Genomic DNA, 19,713 nt, shown 5'->3' with positions numbered 1-19,713 from the left:
GTTTGATATAAACGAGTAGGTGGCTAGTTTCCTAAATCGCTGTTATTTTGAAAGTCTCGCTTTTATTTCTTAGATGACACATTCCACGTTTCCACGTTTTACACCCCCCACCCCCCCCCCCCCCCCAAAAAAAAAAAAAATTATCCCACATCCCCACTTTTTATTTACCCTATCCCATATACCAAAAATTGTTTTGTGATTTGAATATTTAAATGGTGCTGATTCATATTTTTACAGAAGGGTAGTGTCAAAATAGTCTCTTCCTAGTATTGAAATAAGTAAAAAATCTCTGCGCCCCTTTTATTAGTTTTAACTGGTGTATTGTAGGTTTCTTAGTCCCAGAAATTATGAAGCCTGTTCTTGTTTTGAAGCATCCTACCTAGACAATTATAAAGTACATGTAATTTTTTCAACTTCCAAACCTTATTACAGTGCATTATTTTTATGCCCCATTTATGGGCAATATCTTTTTCGGTCTGTGCGTCCGTTCATTCGTCCTTTCGTTCGTTCGTTTGTTCGTTTGTCCGTCCGTCCGTCTGTCCCGCTTCAGGTAAAAGTTTTTCAGGTTAAAGTTTTTGGTCAAGGTAGTTTTTGATGAAGTTGAAGTCCAATCAACTTGAAACTTAGTACACAAGTTCCCTATGATCTGATCTTTTTTATCCTAATTTCACAGTCCACTGAACATAGAAAATGATAGTGCGAGTGGGGCATCCGTGTACTATGGACACATTCTTGTTATTATTTGATTTTATGTATGCTTATCAAAAATGATCTTGATCCCTTCTGTCTTTCCTTTCACCATCTTAAGTTGGAAAGATATAAAGGTGAAGCTAGATCATTATTTTCTTAATATAGGGTTGTTTGTCACATACTGTTTCTAAAGTTTGCATCAATGACCAAATTATCAGAAAATAATCAATTAAGGCATTGCTTTTTATTGGCTTCCCACTGTTGGGCTCGCTATGGCAAAATTGGGATGCCCCTACTCACCATGACCAACAATATTGAGTCCATTGTTTGCCTATAAAATTCTTAATGAGTACCAAATGTTACATTCAGTTTTTACTTTTACTGCACATTAACCAATATGAATTATTTAATATACATGATTGGGGACTGTGTTTTAAGCTAACAGTTACCTTTGTAGCTATTACACCCAAGTTTTGTCCTGATACTCTTGGCATTAACAATAATTGTTATTGAAGTTATGTGCATTAAACCAGAGATGAATTTATGAATAGGAAATCAATTGCAACTAGTTAAGTTTAAAATGACTTGGGTCCAATGGCCCTTTCATCACGGCTGCAATATTGTCTCATTGCCATAGATTAGCAAATAACGGCGGTTTTCACCTCATTCCTCTTTTAATCACCTTTCTAATATATCATCAACAATTTCACCTTTAAATAAATCATCAAAAATTATTATTGTTTTTCCTTGTTCTATTTAGTGATCATCCCATTGGTAGCTGCACATGTACTGTGCATTTTTTTTTTGTGTTTGTTCTAGTATTATGACACATGGTGTAGATCTGCGAAAGAGGAGTTGTGTGTGCGAACATAAAACCTTAGATTGTGTCTATACCAAGTGAGGCTTTCTGGACCTTAAGTTGTTTGTCATTGTTTGTACAGTATCATATGTTTTTTCTTAAGTCTGGTATATGTTGTTGAAATTAAAATCCTATCAAAACACATGTTTCCCAAAATTTACCATCTTTTCACATAAAATAAGGTTTTACCACACGTTTGACCCCTGGGAACAATTAAGGATGGCCTAAATAAATTGAACCTATAAATCGGTTTTGTTAAATTCCAGCGCAAGAAGATATTTCTCACAATTTGAGATTTTAAACAAGAAGTAAGTTTATACCAATTTTATTTTAAATTTGTTTTCCAATTTTTGAAATACTTATCTACACTTACATATCAATCCTTGTTGAAATCTTAGCATAAGAAGACAATTTCATTGTATCCACCAATTTAACCACAAATCTTGCACCAAGATTACATGGAAAAGAATATTATAGTATACATTTTACATAGATCTTGAGCTTTGTTGTAATTGAAGCAAAAAGTTGTTTGTTCAAATCTGTAAAATTTTCAACAAAAGCAGGAGGATTTGTTTTGGATCGGTTATTTATTTTTGTAAACTAAGAGGACAGATTATCTATTTTCTGCACTATTGAAGCAAGATTTTTCATTTTCATTAAAGCAAGGGACTGATTATTTATTTTCACAACTATATTTATAATATTCGAAAACATAAAATTTTTAAATTATTTGTTTATTATAAATAATTCATGTATAGTCAAGTCATTATGTACCATTTAATCAGAATTAATTATTATCCTCTGCAGAAATGAATCTTTAATATCCCCCAATGCATATACATGTATTGCATACATACACAGTATTAAAGTTTGGTTGAAACTAAGGCTCTTCTAAAAGAATTGGCAAACATGTTTCGCCGAGCGGAGCGAGGGAAAATTTTTTTTTAAGGGTTTTTGAACCGCTGAAGGCCCAAGAAGCTATAGAACAAATGATGCAAAATCATGCCTTCTGGGTGTTCCCTAGACCCTTTCTTAAACTGAAAATGCAAGTTCTGTTTTAATAATTTTATGACAATATTTTGGTCTCAAAGCAAAATCACGTTATAGATTCAGTGTAAGACTTAAGTTTCTAGGAACAACATCAAAAGACAAATATGCATGATATTAAAAGCAAAAAAGTAATTCACATAGTTAAGTCTGTGGCTGCTGTGTTTTTTTAAACTCATGATCAAGTTAATAATAAAATTACTAAATTACAAAATGAATGCAACACTAACAGAATACAGAAGGGCAATCAATGAACAAAAGACAAATAAATAAGAAACATTGATCCCGAAAAATCAGGGGCTACGTCTGAGGGAGAACAGAACTTGCTTCTTGCAAGGCACTCACGGTGAACACAATTTGATATGGAGACAAGCGTTTGGTTATGAAATTTCCTACATGAGGCATTTGTCTCAATGTAGTTACGGCCCTGATTTAATAAAAGTGAGGTAAGTGTTCCTGAGACAATTAACCTCAAGTTAAATGAAACCAATTTTCTTACATTTCAAGTATATTTAAATAATATTTATACTTTTATTGTTAAAAGATATGGGAAGTGTTTCCCGATTTTTTTTTTTGGAAAAAAGATGAATTTATGAAGAATCTGGTGCCATCTCATACTTTCGATTAGACCTGCTGAGTAATTTATTTTCAATACATTGCAAGTCAGGTAATTTATTTTCAAACTACCACAGAACAAACCATTTATTTTTGTGATTATCAAGGCTGAGTTATTTATTTTCAAAATCCTCCTGCCCCCCCCCCCCCCAGAATATCAAATGGTCGTCCCCTTACTTATACTAGAGTTATTGTGCGAAAACCAAGAAAAATGCTTATTGGGCCCTTTTTTGGCCCCTAATTCTTAAACTGTTGGGACCAAAACTCCCAAAATCAATCCCAACCTTCCTTTTGTGGTCATAAACCTTTGTGTTTAAATTTCATAGATTTCTATTAATTTATACTAAAGTTATAGTGCGAAAACCAAATGTCTTCGGACGACGACGACGACGCCAACGTCATACCAATATACGACCGCAAAAATTTTGCGGTCGTATAAAAACTGAATTACAGGAGTCGGTTTCACAAAAAAACTTACGACTAAGACCGTAAGTATACTGAATTGTTTATGACTTACGATCAATCTTAGTCGTAAGTTTTTTTTGTGAAACCAACTCCAGGCTCCTGACTTCGGACAGGCGAAGTCTGTAATATGAAGTTTTTACTATAAGTATCACATACATTTAACATTATCAATCATCCATGAAAATGAGGTCAGATAAACCATACCAAAAAGACACCTTATGTACAATCATTGCATACAGCAAATATTGTTTACATGTTGCTTGTAGTATCTGACTAACTGACAAAACCGTGAAAACTAAACATTGACCAATGAATAGTGAACACGTGTTCAATGTCATATGAAACCTGCCAGACAAACATGTACACCTAACAATCATTTAATACATCAACTATAATGGCCCTTTTTATGTCCCCGCGACAAAATGTCGAGGGGCATATTAATTTACCCCTGTCCGTCCGTCTGTCTGTCCGTCCACCTGTCCGGATTATGATACATTGTTTGTCTGGCTATCTCTTCCTACAGTTTTGGAGGTACAACTTTAATATTTTTTTGGATGTTCATACACATAATGAAGGTGTACATGGCCACAGAATTTTGATTTTTTTCAAATATTCTGAAAATGACAGGTAGTTGGACTTTCTAGTCATTTTTTGTTACTAGCTGCATAAAGAGATCATGGTTTGTCCGGCTATCTCCTCCTACAGTTTTGGAGATACAGCTTTAATATTTTGTAGGATATTCAAACACATAATGGAGTTGTGCATGGCCACAGGAGGGGGGGGGGGGGGGGGCATTGTCCATATCTAGTTACTTATAGTATCTGAAAAATAGACCAAAAAACAAAATTAAACATTGTTCAATGAACCGTGAAAAAAATTGTCACGGTCAGATGAAAGCTGCCAACCGGTCATATTTGCCTAACAATCATTCCATACACCAAATAAATATATTTGACCTATTGCTTACAGTATCTACGTTATGGACCAAGAAAACTTAACCTTGATCATTGATCCATGAAATGAAGTTGAGGTCAGGTAAACCGTGTCTGAAGGACATGTCGTAAGACCTTGTAAGGAACCAATATACCAAATACAGTTATCCTATTATTCATAATAATGGAAATTCACTCAACACAAAAATAAAATGCTCTAGACGGCTCAGCTTGATATGACCGCAGAATCCTGAACAAGTATGGACACAACATTCAAGCTTAATACAGCTCTATATTTGGATTGTGTTTAAATTTGACACAGTATAGGTTTCTGAAACGGAAGGAATGTGGTCTATGAACTAAAAAAAATTTGAAATTGGACATTTACCTGCATTTGCATTATGGTCCAATATCCAAAATCTGAATGCTTGGTTAGATTCAGCATATCAAAGAACCCATAGAATTAAATTTTGGTTAAAATCAAAACTAAGTTTAATTTTGGACCCTTTGGAGATCTTTGGAACATAATATGAACCAATTTGAAAACAAGACCCAAAATCAAAATTCTAAATACACAGTTACAAAATTTTATTTTGGACCTAAAATGACCTCAATGTGGACCAATTTCAAAACGGACCCAAAAATAAAAATAGTGTACATGGTTAGTTTTGGCATATTAAAGAAACTAAATAATTTTATTTTTTTATGAAATCAAAGAGTTTAATTTTTGGACCCTTTGGACCTCAATGTGGACCAATTTAAAAACGGGCCCCAATAATCCAAAATTGCAATATCCAGTTTGATTCAGCATATTAAAGAACCCCACAAATTCAAGACTTTGAATTAAAAACCATTGAAATTGGTTAAGAAATAAGCAATTTATACAAAAGGTATTGTTTTTGTCCATTTTTCCCTTAGAACAGTTTGCACCATAATCCCCAAAATCAATCCCAACCTTCCTTTTGAGGTATGAAACCTTGTGGTACAATTTGATAGAGATCCACAATCTTATACCAAAGTTATTGTCCTGAAACAAGAACAACCTGTATCTTTTGTGGTTTTGGAAATCATGTAAAATAAGGTTTAAATCATGCCTTTGTGATATGTCACCTTGTAGTACAATTTCAGAAAGATCCATACACTTACACACAAGTTATTGTCATGAATCTAGAAAAATGCTTGTTTTTTGCCCCCTAATTCCTAATATTTTGAGGCAATTACCCCCAAAATCAATCCCAGCATTCCCCGTGTGATATGGAACCTTGTGGTACAATTTCAGAGAGATCCATACACTTGAACACAAGTTATTGTCTGGAAACTAGAAAAATGCTTATTTTTGGCCCCTTTTTGGCCCATTATTCCTAAACGTTTATGGCAATTACCCCCAAACTCAAACCCAGCTTTCCCTTTGTGATATGGAACCTTGTTGTACAATTTCATAAAGATCCATACACTTACACACAAGTTATTGTCCTGAAACTAGAAAAATGCTTGTTTTTTGCCCCTTTTTGGCCGCTAATACCTAAAATTTTTAAGCAATTACCCCCAAAATCAATCCCAGCCTTCCCTTTATGGTATGGTACCTTGCAGTACAATTACAGAGAGATCCATACACTTGAACACAAGTTATTGTCTGAAAACTAGAAAAATGCTTATTTTTGGCCCCTTATTCCTCAACATTTTGGGCAATTACCCCCAATCTCAATTCCAGCTTTCCCTTTGTGATATGGAACCTTGTAGTACAATTTCAGAAAGATCCATACACTTACACACAAGTTATTGTCATGAAACTAGAAAAATGCTTGTTTTTTGCCTTTTTTGGCCCCTAATTTCTAAAATTTTGAGGCAATTACCCCCAAAATCAATCCCAGCATTCCCTTTGTGATATGGAACCTTGTGGTACAATGTCAGAGAGATCCATACACTAACACACAAGTTATGTCTGGAAGTTACAAAAATGCTTATTTTTTGCCCCTTTTTAGCCCCAAATTCCTAAACGTTTAGAGCAATTACCCCCAAACTCAAACCCAGCTTTCCCTTTGTGATATGGAACCTTGTTGTACAATTTCATAAAGATCCAAACACTTACACACAAGTTATTGTCCTGAAACTAGAAAAATGCTTGTTTTTTTGCCCCCTAATTCCTAAAATTTTTAAGCAATTACCCCCAAAATCAATCCAAGCCTTCCCATTGTGGTATTGTACCTTGCAGTACAATTTCAGAGAGATCCATACACTTGAACACAAGTTATTGTCTGGAAACTAGAAAAATGCTTATTTTTGGCCCCATTTGGCCCCTTTTTCCTAAACATTTTGGGCAATTACCCCCAATCTCAATTCCAGCTTTCCCTTTGTGATATGGAACCTTGTAGTACAATTTCAGAAAGATCCATACACTTACACACAAGTTATTGTCTTGAAACTATAAAAATGCTTGTTTTTGTCTTTTTTGGCCCCTTATTCCTAAAATTTTGAGGCAATTACCCCCAAAATCAATCCCAGCATTCCCTTTGTGATATGGAACCTTGTGGTACAATCTCAGAGAGATCCATACACTAACACACAAGTTATGACTGGAAGTTACAAAAATGCTTATTTTTGGCCTTTTTGGTCCCTAATTCCTTAACTGTTGGTACCATAACCCCCAAAATCAATCCTAACCTTCCTTTTGTGGTATTGAACCTTGTGGTAAAATTTCATAGTGATCCATTCACTTAAACTAAAGTTAGAGTGTGAAAACCAATGTGTCTTCGGACGACAACGACACCAACGTCATACCAATATACGACCACAAAATATTTTTTGCGGTCATTTAAAAATTTTACTATAAAGGGCAATAACTCCTTAAGGGGTCAATTGAAAATTTTGGTCATATTGACTTATTTGTAGATCGTACTTTGCTGAACATTATTGCTGTTTACAGTTTATCTCTATCTATAATAATACTTAAGATAATAACCAATAAAATGCTCCGCTGGGCGCAGCTTGATACGACCGCAGAGGTCGAACCCTGAACAGTTGGGGCAAGTATGGACACAACATTCAAGTTTGATACAGCTCTGAATTTGGATTGTGATTAAATATTTGACACATCATAGGTTTCTGACACAGAATGAATGTGGTCTAAGAACTTAAAATTTTTTAAATTACCTATTATGGTCCAATATCCAAAATCTAAATACATGGTTAGATTCAGCATATCAAAGAATCCAAAGAATTCAATTTTTGATGAAATCAAACAAAGTTTAATTTTGGACCCTTTTGGCCTCAATGTGGACCAATTTGATAGCGGGGCCCACAAATAAAAACTCTAAATACATGGTTAGATTCAGCATATCAAAGAACCCCATATATTCAATTTTTTTTAAAATCAAACAAAGTTTAATTTTGGCCCCCAATTTGGACCAACTTGAAAACTGGGCCCCGAAATCAAAAATCTAAATACGTGTTTAGATTCAGCATATCAAAGAACCCCATATATTCAATTTTTGGTAAAATCAAACTAAGTTTAATTTTGGACCCTTTGGACCTTAATGTAGACCAATTTGAAAACTGGACCAAAAATTAAAAATCCAAATACACGGTCAGATTTGGCATAAAAAATAAATAAATGTGGTCAAAGATTTTACAAATCTAATGCGCCATACTGTGCAATTAAAGATTAATTCTTGAAATTTTTCAATATTTGAAATTTGAAAAAAAAATATTTGAAGAATAATTCTTTTTAATTTCTGAAATATGAAATGAGAAAAAATTGACCCCCCCACAATTTCTTTTTAACACCCCCCCCCCCCCCCCTTTTTCCCCAAAAAAATTCTTTTCCTAAAGATATGGTCATAATCTCAATTCAAATTTCCAATGGAATTTGCAACCATAATTATCCATTTAAATTTACCATAGTGCTAACTTAATCTATTCTATAATAGAATTTAAAATATGGTGTCAAATCTTTCATATGTATTTTTTTGTAAAAAAAGATGCAACATTTGCAGATATTTTTATTGGTCTTTCTTTATAAATATGCATTTCTTCAAACATAATTTAAAAGCAGTGTAAGAGAAGTAATCAAAACGTTGTATGTGGATTACCTCCCTTACACTGTTTTAAATTGTCTTAATTGTTCATTAACCATTACTTTATACATAATTTAAAAGCAGTGTAAGGGAGATAATTCAAATGATGTTTTTGATTTATCTCCCTTACACTGCTTTAAATTATGTTTTGTACTAAAGAAATTGTCCATATAAAAATGCTTGTTTTTTGCCCCGTTTTTGGCCCCTAATTCCTAAAATTTTGAGGCAATTACCCCCAAAATCAATCCCAGCATTCCCTTTGTGATATGGAACCTTGTGGTACAATGTCAGAGAGATCCATACACTAACACACAAGTTATGTCTGGAAGTTACAAAAATGCTTATTTTTGGCCCCTAATTCCTTAACTGTTGGTACCATAACCCCCAAAATCAATCACAACCTTCCTTTTGTGGTATTGAACCTTAAGGTAAAATTTCATAGAGATCCATTCACTTAAACTAAAGTTAGAGTGCGAAAACTAATGTGTCTTCGGACAACGACGACGCCAACGTCATACCAATATACGATCGCAAAATTTTTTTGCGGTCGTATAAAAACTGCAAAATTTCCTTAAAATTACCAATACTCAGAGGCAGTAACCCAACGGGTTGTCTGATTCGTCTAAAAAATTCAGGGCAGATAGATCATAACCTGCTGATCATTTTTACCCATGTCAGATTTGCTCTAAATGCTTTAGTTTCAGAGATATAAGCGAAAGACTGCATTTTACCAATATGTTCTATTTTAGCCATGTCTGCCATCTTGGTTGGCAGGCGGGGTCATAGGACACATTTTTTAAACTAGATACCCTAATGATGATGGTGGCCAAGTTTGGTTAAATTTTGCCAAGTAGTTTCAGAGGAGAAGATTTTTGTAAAAGTAAAAGACAACGGACGCCAAGTGATGAGAAAAGCTCACTTGGCTCTTCGAGCCAGGTGAGCTAAAATGCTTGTTTTTGACAGAGGGACAAAGACAACAACATAATTTGCAGTTGTATAAAACTAAAAAATTTCAAGCAGTCAAGGACAATGGACACATAAAAGACAGATTGATTGATGATTGTTGGTTCCTTAATGTCCAGTGGCAAATATTTCATGCATATTCAGGACGACATGAAAGACAGAAACTACGTAACATAAAGTATTTGTGTATAATGTATGAAGCATCAAAGTCATCTACCCACAGAATATAAAGCTAAATGCAAATAGTTTCAGCAGTTACTGGATTGTAATCCCTTTGACTTGCATTCGCAGGCGAGACAAAAAAATAAGTCTTTATGGTAAATTTTACCCCAAATTATCACAGAAATCAATATTTAACACTGGGAAACCAATTTTGAAAAGCATATCATAACTCGTATATCAAATTTTGTGAAAACGTTTTCTCAAAATTTGTGATGTTTTTACAAATACCAAGTTTTCTACCACTTTTTCCCAAATTTTACATAAAACACAAGGGACCTTCCTTTTATATTTATTTCCATTTAGCACATTTATTTTTTAAATTAGTTGAGACAATCTTGACTTATTGTATGACATAGAAGTATTGACAGACAGACAAACAGAGAGACTACTGTATTGGGCTCATGTCAACTACTGGGCCCTAATAATCAACATTTATTGTCACAATAGATATACAATCAATTTATGACAAAATAAGTTGTAAAGTAGAGGCAATAATCTCTTTTTGGGCAGCAATAAACTCAGTAAATAGATATGAAAATTTAATTCTCAATTTCATCATTTTTTAGAAAAAATAACATATTTGATCCCAGTGTTACAGTTCACATTTTGACAAAATCCAGCTATATATCTGCAAATAACAATTGCACAAATCCTCACACCTCAAGTTGTATTGTCTATCTTCATGTTCCTTCTTTTTGTTCATTACTTGACATCTCTCATTACATCTTGGTAGTTAAACCATCAATTCACTAGTTTATACGTTCCTGAAAGAAAAAGCACATATTATTGTATAAGTAAATGTCTTAATGCTGACTTGTGAATCATGATGCAAGTTTCATCATTTGGCAGAGCTAAAATTGCATATTTCATAGTATTTTCTGACTTGTGAATATACAAGTTTTATCCACTTGGAGTACATTTGGCAGAGCTTAATGTACAATGTAAAATAATTTAATATAAAACTTTATCCCAAAATGTTAATAAACTGCTTTGCCGAGCACAGCTGGATACGACCCCAGAGGTCCAACCCTGAACAGTTGGGGCAAAAATGGACACAATATTCAAGCTTGATACAGGTCTGAATTTGGATTGTAATTAAATATTTGACACATTATAGGTTTCTGACACAGAATAAATGTAGTCAAAGAACTTGAAATTGGTTGTATGATTTGTATATATATTCAATTGAAGATTTATTGCTGTTGTGCAATACACTATTCTGTTGCGCAATACTTAGTAAATCTGTTTTCAGACTATATACAAAGAATTAGCAAAATAAATTGTGACCCCAATTTTTTCTTTGGAAAATTGACAATTTCTTAAATCTTGAGGGAAAAAAAATTGAATCCCCCAAAAATTTTTTTTTACACCCCCCTTCTACTTGTGGTATTGAACCTTTTGGCACAATTTCAGAGCAATCAAAATACTTATACACAAGTTATTGTCCTCAAACTAGAAAAATGCTTGTTTAGGCCCCTATTTCCTTAACAGTTGGGACCATCACCCCCAAAAACAATCTCAACCTTCCTCTTGTGGTATTGAACCTTTTGGTTATATTTCATAAAGATCCATACACTTAAACTAAAGTTATTGTCTGGAATCCAAATGTATGATTTGAATTTATCTTTGAAGTTATTGGATACTACACATGTAATGTACCCTATGGATATCTGTTGAAGATTTTTGTCATTGGGTTGCTGTCTCATTGGCATATACCCACATCTCTTTTTATTCATATGTATAAAAAAATTTGTAGTACAATATGTAGGAAGTGTAACCGAACCTCAAAATTTTCAAAACATGATGACATGTAACATAAATGCATTTCTGTTCATAAATATAATAAATCTATTATGAAATAATTACTTTATATATATATATACATATACATGATCTATATTTATATTAGTCAGGGGAATTACTGAAATGAGTGATCTTAAATCACTGATTCAAGTACATTTTTAACATTTTGTCCAGAAATGTTGGAAGTAAGAGTTGTCTTTCTTTAATAATCACCTATTTAAGTATTATAAATAAATAACTAGACTAAGCATGCATGCTAAGTGATTTAATTTTGTTGTAGCTTTAAATATATAATACTAATGATCCAGGGACTAATTATGTTGCTAAAATTATCAGAACCAACATCTGTGTTCATAAGATGACTGGCTATGTCAGGTGATGACCCTGTACTGAATCTAGGATGACATGAAAATCACTTGTTTAAGTGGATACCTGTAGACTATTTTCTTCCAAAAAAATCACTTCTTTAAGTATTATCATTTTGATTACCCCCACTAATTTCAACACCCATGAACAGTGAAATTTTGATCGAGAACAATAAAATTTTATTACAATTATACATGTAATCGCTAAAACCTTGAAATATACAGGAAAAATACTCCCACTGGCACTGCTTGGAAAAATCTGTTAAGAATTTGATATTTCATTATGTTAAATTATAAGCCTTCATTATAACTTTTTTTCAACAAATATAGAATTTACAGCTGAATGATTGCATCAAAGGCATAAACCTTGCTACTTAAAACATGCAAAAGGTTCATTTTTTTTTCAATTTTACAAATAATAAGATATAATCTAAACTTGTATGTTTAAAATTTTGGTAAAACTACAAAATCAAAGAATTTTTAATTTGCTACTTAAATGAGTGATTTATAAATAACCTATTTCAATAATTCCCCTGACTGTATATATTTTATAGACTTTATAGTAACAATGTTGCAATTTTTTATGATTAAACTGAACATGTTAATGAACAATTGGCTGTTGCCTGTAGTCCAAATAAAAAATTCAATAAAAAAAATCCCATAAACTAATTAAGATACAAATATACATGTACATAAATTTTGAAAATTACTATCAAAAGTGTAAACACATATATATATAATATCCCATTTAGTTTTATTTAAAATTACCTCAGGAAATAGTTTCTGGTGTTTTCTCTCATTATAAGGTATACAATGTAGATCTAGCTGAAATGTGTCAGACCTTTTTAATAAGAACCGGTCCTAATGTTCTAGTGAGGAACCTTGGCCCTCTCATGTCAAATACTGGTAGACAATTTCTGAAAGACAATTCAACAATAAACAGTGATTTCAAAAAGTTCAGATAAGACTAATTAAAAGTGAGGTAACTAAATAGCTCTTTAATCCAAATAAATTTTAGATCTAAGGAAGTTAAATTACATGAAATATCAACAGTAACAATTTTCAGACCTGCCAATTTTTCTCAAGATCTGATATCAATACACATCTTGAACCAATTTTATTCAATGGCTTACAGGAACATAAGATACTGATTAAATTTAAAACACTTTCAAATTTCTTATCAACTGCTTTAACTTGATAAATCACATTTCCCACATTAATTAATAAAAGAAAATTTAATATAAGTTTGGATTTACAAAAGGAACTATATGCAAGTGTATATCTAAAATAATGAAGTTGTTCGCCCAACCTTTTCTTAATTTAAGGACAAATAACATATCAAAAGTTGACAATGATGATTAAAATGGTGTATAAAGTTTCTGCAAGTCATAGAAACACATCATAATATACAAAATGTATCATTCATTTGACATGATTATTGTGATATCCAGTGCCAAGTGTTTCATAAATATTCAGTAAACAAATTTCAAATAATTCTTATAGTTAGGCATGTATGGGTTTTGCTCATTGTTGAAGGCTGTACAGTGACATATAGCTGTTTATTTCTGTGTCATTTGGTTTCTTGTGGAGATTTGTCTCAATGGAAATCGTACCACATCTTCTGTTGTTTTACAAAAATAAAAGGCCAGATATTTAAATGTCACAGGAAAATGTTTACATGTTCCATAGGGGAACATATTTTGCCTTGCAAAAGTCTGTGCTTAAGCCACTAGCCCAATATCAGAGTCTGGTAAAAATTGATAAAAATTTAGTGAAATTATTTTTAGGGTCTTGCATGTATGTCAGAAGGAAAAATGTTAAAATTTCTTGAACAGACTGCAATGGGCATTCAGCCTGAGAACCCTAAATAAAACTGTTCAATGGGTATATTAACTTGCTGCAATACTTTTTTCCAAACATATGGAATTTATCGTCCCAACTTCCACTTGATGTAGCTGTGCATGCCTCTATTTAAATGACATTATCCCCCCTTTTTTTTTGGGGGGGGGGGGGGGGGGGGGGGAGGATTGTTCCTAACATAGAGAAACTGGGACCAAGATACACCAAGGTCTTCTGTTGTGGACGTGTTTTGAGGATCACTGCCTCAAAATGCTATTTTGTACGACTTTTTGAGCCCCCCCCTGGCAAGGGAGTTTCAGTTCCCCTTGAGTTTCACATCATAAAAACACAACTTGTACAAACCTATCTTCGGGAAAATAGAGTAAATTACTTTACTTTTATCTTAAATACCGACAACAAACGAGCAGCATGTTTATTGTTCACTTTAACAGCTTGCTAAGTTGCTTTTTCAATTGTTTTGGCTAGAGTTGTGAGTTTGACACAAAAACAAGGGCTTAGCGGCCACTTCAAAAGCCTGCCCATTTGTGGGCGATTAAGTGTCGTCCATAAAATTTATGCCACAAGAGTCGGGCGAGTTTCGGTTATCTAACTTTCAATTTGGGCAACTTGAAATTACTCTACTCACCTGTACCGTGGCTTTCTGTGACACAATACCATCTTCGAAGCGGCGTAGAGGAACAACAATGCCTAACTGCGCATGCTCGAGATCGTTCATTTCAAAAAGTAAAATTAGCCCATACCGGACGGTATTGTCAAGAATTTCAATAACGGCCGGGTACCAGTCTACTTAAACTAAACTCTGAAAATATATTTATACACAGGATGTTATTGTCACCTGATGGCTTTTGGTTTGACACGATACCTTTACATTACCTGACAATTTGCTGTTATGTAACATTATAACTTAAATCTGAGTTGACCTGTTTGTATATTGGCCATATTGGTCATAGAAACTTTAAAGGGAGAATTACTTTAATAGGTACAGAGCATTTATCTATTGTTGTGCATGTTGTTGTTTTTTTCTCTCGTGACGAAAATATTTTTTCCTAAAAAGAATATATTATTTTTTTATATAAAGATAAATTATACAGAAGAAAGGGAAAAAATCTTTAAAATAATGAAAATTATTTTTCTTACAAATTTCAGCGGCAACTATTTTTTTCACTTCACACTTGAACTAATTTATTTTTCATCAAGAAATTTAGAAATAAAACATATCAGATTATCAACGAACGGAAACAGCTCAAATTTTGCATGAAAATTACAAGATGTATAAAAAATACAGGCGACACTTCCAAACACATCCGCCATTTTGAAAATCCCGAAAAATTCACCTTTTTAAATCGATGTGGGACGTAATTTCCCCTCGATTTAAATTGTTTTAAGTAGAATATTTCGCCAGGTATATGTTTTAATATTTTTAATCGAGTTGCAAAGTATTTCTTTTATTTACTGAATTTGTAAATTTGATGTACAAGTAGAAATGGGGTCGCTAGATTTACCATTGAGTCAATACAACGGGGAAATGACGAGAAAAGTACGATTTTTATGAAACTCCAGGGACGTAATTTAATAAAAAATTAAACTGTCAGAACCAACATTTTTAGGTAGAATTATGTTCGAATACTAAGGATATAATTTCAAAAGTTAGAAAACGGGTCAGATTAATAAGAAAATTGAACTTTATTGAAGCACCTATGCATTTTATATGGGACAAAATGACAAAAAATGGCGGCTCGCTACGTCACCAAAGTCACGTGATGTCTTACTGAGTTGGATATGTGTTTCAAATAATTTCTAATCTTTCCGTTCTATTTTTAAATAATTCAAGGGAAGTTTGGTATATATCCTCCGATGAAACATGCAAAATAGATAATTGTTTATCTGAAATATATTTAAATTTTATCATTATATTTCTCATTTATTTTAATATTATCGCTATACACTAAAAACAAAAGTTGCCAACAAAATAGTTTCCTTTGTTTTAAATAAAATAGTAATTTTACGACAGTTAATACCTTTGCAAGGTGGTTAAAACATATACGAAAACATTCTGTTCTCTCTAATTTCATTAGCATTCGATCGACTATGTCCGAGGAAGGACTAGATACCCTCGTTATAAATCATTTAACGAACCAGATGATCTTGTTTTTAATATCATAACGATTTAAGGTAACTTCATCATGTTCATTAAACACTATTATCATCTGAATAAGTTTGATCGAACTTGATAGTATAATCAAATGAGGTATATAAGTTCTAACACCTAGTTTTATTATATTTGACCTCTTGATTAACTTGGTGCGATCTATTATGTCAATACCCACAGTGCACTGTTACCCACATTGCAATACAGAGGACGACTATAACCTAAGGTGGCAGGTACCAGTTTTGGTGTACCAGAACATGTGTCCCACGCAGAAATATTGTAATAGTTAAGCAATGAGGTATATAACTGCATCATGTGGACTGAAAAAATAGATGAATGTAAATTCTAGGCTATTATACTACATAAGTAATTAGTTGCATACACAGTTTGGAGATTTCCTTCACATATGGGTCCAATCAGAAGTTAAAATTGTGGTCTCCTCACTTGACGGCATCCAATCAAAGTGGGGGAAAAATCAGTTTTATGTAAACAAAAATATCTGGAGATTTTGATGGTAAGGATAGGTGCGGACAAGGCTCTAATTCATGGAATATCATTTATCTCTTGAATTTTGCCTAAAATTCTTGTCGGCTTTTAGCAGGGTTCTGAAGGTGAGGATTAGATTTGTATCAGAGCATCACATTTTTTGGCTTATTTGCAATGCATTTATGAATTTTAAAATCTCCATGCTGGATAGACACCCAAATTTAAAGGTTTTCTATATATTCACATAAGCACGCACACATCTTAGTTACTCAAAACCATACATTTTATTTGTATATAAGCTTGAAAGATTTTTCAAGAAAATTAAATCATAAATCCCTGAAATTCTAAAGATTTATTGTAAAATAACTGGTTTCTGCCACCTAAGTATCGGTCGTATAATGTATTGAAACATAGATCGAATTTGATTATCTCACGTTTACAAGTAAAAAGTCCCTATTAAAATTAACTAAAACATGACAAATGTATACATGTACGTGAAATAGGTCAGAAACTTAGGTACAGTTTAAGTTATGTTGCATATCTTACGAACTTGTAGTTAAGTGAGACTGGCATTTAAGGCTTACATTAGAAAATGTCGCTTACTTGGCAATAAGACGGCAATTTTATTACAAATTGACCTTGCCAACCATGAAATTTGAGTTGAAAATTTTGATTAAATTTATTTCCAAATGACACTAGCAGAACTATTTCTGTCAACTCTGACATCATAAGTGTGGACACAAACACAAAAATGGAAGTAAAAGCAATCTTGTCCACTCAAGTTCCTAGTTTAGTTTATGTTCAACAGGCATTTGAGGACAACATCAGCAAATGTCGCTTCTTTATTCAAAGAAGAACGGAAATTATATTACGAATTGATTTTGCCAACTATGCAAATTGAAACGGCCTTCAGCAGAACTACTTGTATGTCTGTCCGGTGGCGGCATCGTTTATGTCTACTTGGTTCAACTAATATCTTTCGAAAAGGAAACCATTTTAACTTGGTCTCAATTGTGACTGGGCATTATGCATATCTATAGATCCCAGGCTGGAACTAGTTGAAAGGATAGCAAAAACTACTGATATATAGTGCATATATAAAAAAATATTACATTTGTTTCTTTCCAAATTATATATGAAGTGATAGAACATGTAGAAGTAATTATTAAAAAAACATTTATTTTTTTTCAAAACAGCAAGAAACCTTTTGAAAGGATCAATATAGACAAGAATGGATCTCTGGGCATTCTTTTATACGGTGTTGGTTATGGTGATATGTTTTTGCTTGTGCTTTTGTTATCTATTACCAGTATATTGTTGTTGTTTACTTTCCTGTACTGATTTTCATTCTGGCAATCTATGAAAACAGCGAATATTATTTCACCTTCCTCTGAAAACCATCCATCCCCTCAAAACAATATTCTCTCAAATGAAATTTTATGATTTCCTACTTTAGTAACTCTGATGATCAAATGATTGGAAAAACAAAATAGTTAAAATGTTACAAACAAAAGTATGAATACATAAAGAGACTTATCTTTGCTTGGGATAGTGGAAAGCGCAGAATGTTTAACTGACACCCCTATTTCCTTTCATTTCACTTCAAAACATAAAATTTATGCGATAAACAAATTTCCTCTGCAAGTAATCTCACCCCATCAGCTAGAGACAACAGTAGTTTACCGGTGTTCACAGCGTGTGTTATTGGTGAGAAGTGAGAAGTTGACAATAAGAAAGTTGAAACCATCACGATTGTAATAAATTTAAGTTTGAAGACGTTTTTAATTTTGAAATTATCAATTTCCACTACCTTAGTAGCAATATACCAACTTCACCTGCGTATGGGATATATATTTCTCAACTCATACGGTATTCAAGAGCTTGCAGCTGCTACTCAGACTTTATAAAACGTCACCAGTGTATGGGCAGAAAGTTGATGAACCAGGGTAATGTCAAAGAACGTCTCGTCCTTTTTCTAAAAAAAAGTTCATCGGAAGATAACTAGACCTTGTTGATAAATATTCCGTATCAACTTCACAAATAATACATGATGGTCTTGAAGTATAGATTCTATGTACTGCCGTTGTGTATCATCTTAATTATGTGTAAAAGTGTTCTTTTATTTGTCTTTGTAAATTATAAACTTTTACTGTGTAGTCCATTTTTGGTAATATTCTTTTGACGTGGCTTAGTACTTATACATCCCACCATTGTGTTATTGTGCTATGTTCATTTCTTGTATTCTTGTCTTTCATTTTTGCATATGTGCTTTGTCTATATGCCATTTTGTTTTTCTTTGTTCACATATTTGTTTGTTTTTATAGAGATTAAGATTATAACACAATGTTGACTGCTGTACCCCTATTTTTGACATTTTTACCTATTATATAGATATAAGAAGATGTGGTATGAGTGCCAATGAGACAAATCTCCATCCAAGTCAAAATTTATAAAGGTAAACCATTACAGGTCAAAGTACGGTCTTCAACACGGAGCCTTGGCTCACACCGAAGAACAAGATATAAAGGGCCCCAAAAATTACTAGTGTAAAACCATTCAAACGGGAAAACCAACGGTCTAATCTATATAGAAAACGAGAAACGAGAAACACTTATGAACCACATCAACAAACGACAACTACTGAACATCAAATTCCTGACTTAGGACAGGTTCAAACAATTGCAGCGGGTTTACACGTTTTAATGATACCAAACCTTCACCCTTATCTGAAACAATAGTGTAACATCACAACATAGAAAAACACACTATAAACTATCAATTGAAATGGCTTAACTCAATCAAAAGACATATTAGCACCAATGAACATACACTGAACAAATAAATTTGATCTATGATACAATCCAAATACAAAATAAATAAAATAAGGGAAGAATAATTTTAGTAACATGCTATATACCGCTGTGAAATGTTAAACAATTTAAGAAAAACAATATACTTGAACAAAAATATCAGCCATTTGCAATTACTTTAAACACAGGTAAATAAAAATAATTTTGTTGTTAGGTATACGTGTACAGTTCAAATAGAGAAAGGAAATATTTTTTACAAAATAAATAATTTTGATGTTCATAGTACGAAGAAGTGAAAATTTATAGTAATACCAAACACTTATCAAAGCTGGTATATAGACCAGATATAACCCTGAATAACATTAAATAACAAA

The 19,713-nt window shown here is 32.8% G+C and overlaps 1 protein-coding gene and 1 long non-coding RNA gene across 3 annotated transcripts in view; one reads left to right on the top strand and one right to left on the bottom strand.

Annotated features, from left to right (window-relative positions):
• Positions 1–11,197, top strand: part of LOC127710157 (uncharacterized) — a 460,084-nt gene extending 448,887 nt beyond the window's left edge. Inside the window, exon 2 of the long non-coding RNA XR_007986016.1 lies at positions 10,943–11,197. This is a non-coding gene — a long non-coding RNA (uncharacterized LOC127710157). The remainder of the gene's footprint in view (positions 1–10,942) is intronic.
• LOC127709649 (uncharacterized) overlaps positions 5,670–19,713 on the bottom strand; it is a 479,059-nt gene continuing 465,015 nt past the window's right edge. Inside the window, exons 16-17 of one of the 2 annotated variants that reach the window (XM_052215357.1) lie at positions 6,502–6,973; positions 5,670–5,869 (exon numbers count right to left, since the gene is read on the bottom strand). The gene's annotated coding sequence lies outside the window, so the exon portion shown is untranslated. Of the gene's footprint in view, positions 5,870–6,134; positions 6,974–19,713 lie in introns of those variants that run through there. The other variant, XM_052215329.1, reaches the window with a different exon arrangement.

Source organism: Mytilus californianus, unplaced genomic scaffold (assembly GCF_021869535.1).
Source record: "Mytilus californianus isolate M0D057914Y unplaced genomic scaffold, xbMytCali1.0.p SCAF_1, whole genome shotgun sequence".
Lineage (NCBI taxonomy): Eukaryota > Metazoa > Mollusca > Bivalvia > Mytilida > Mytilidae > Mytilus > Mytilus californianus.
The sequence above is the reverse complement of the archived record's forward strand: the minus strand, read 5'-3'. Positions and strand labels throughout refer to the sequence as shown.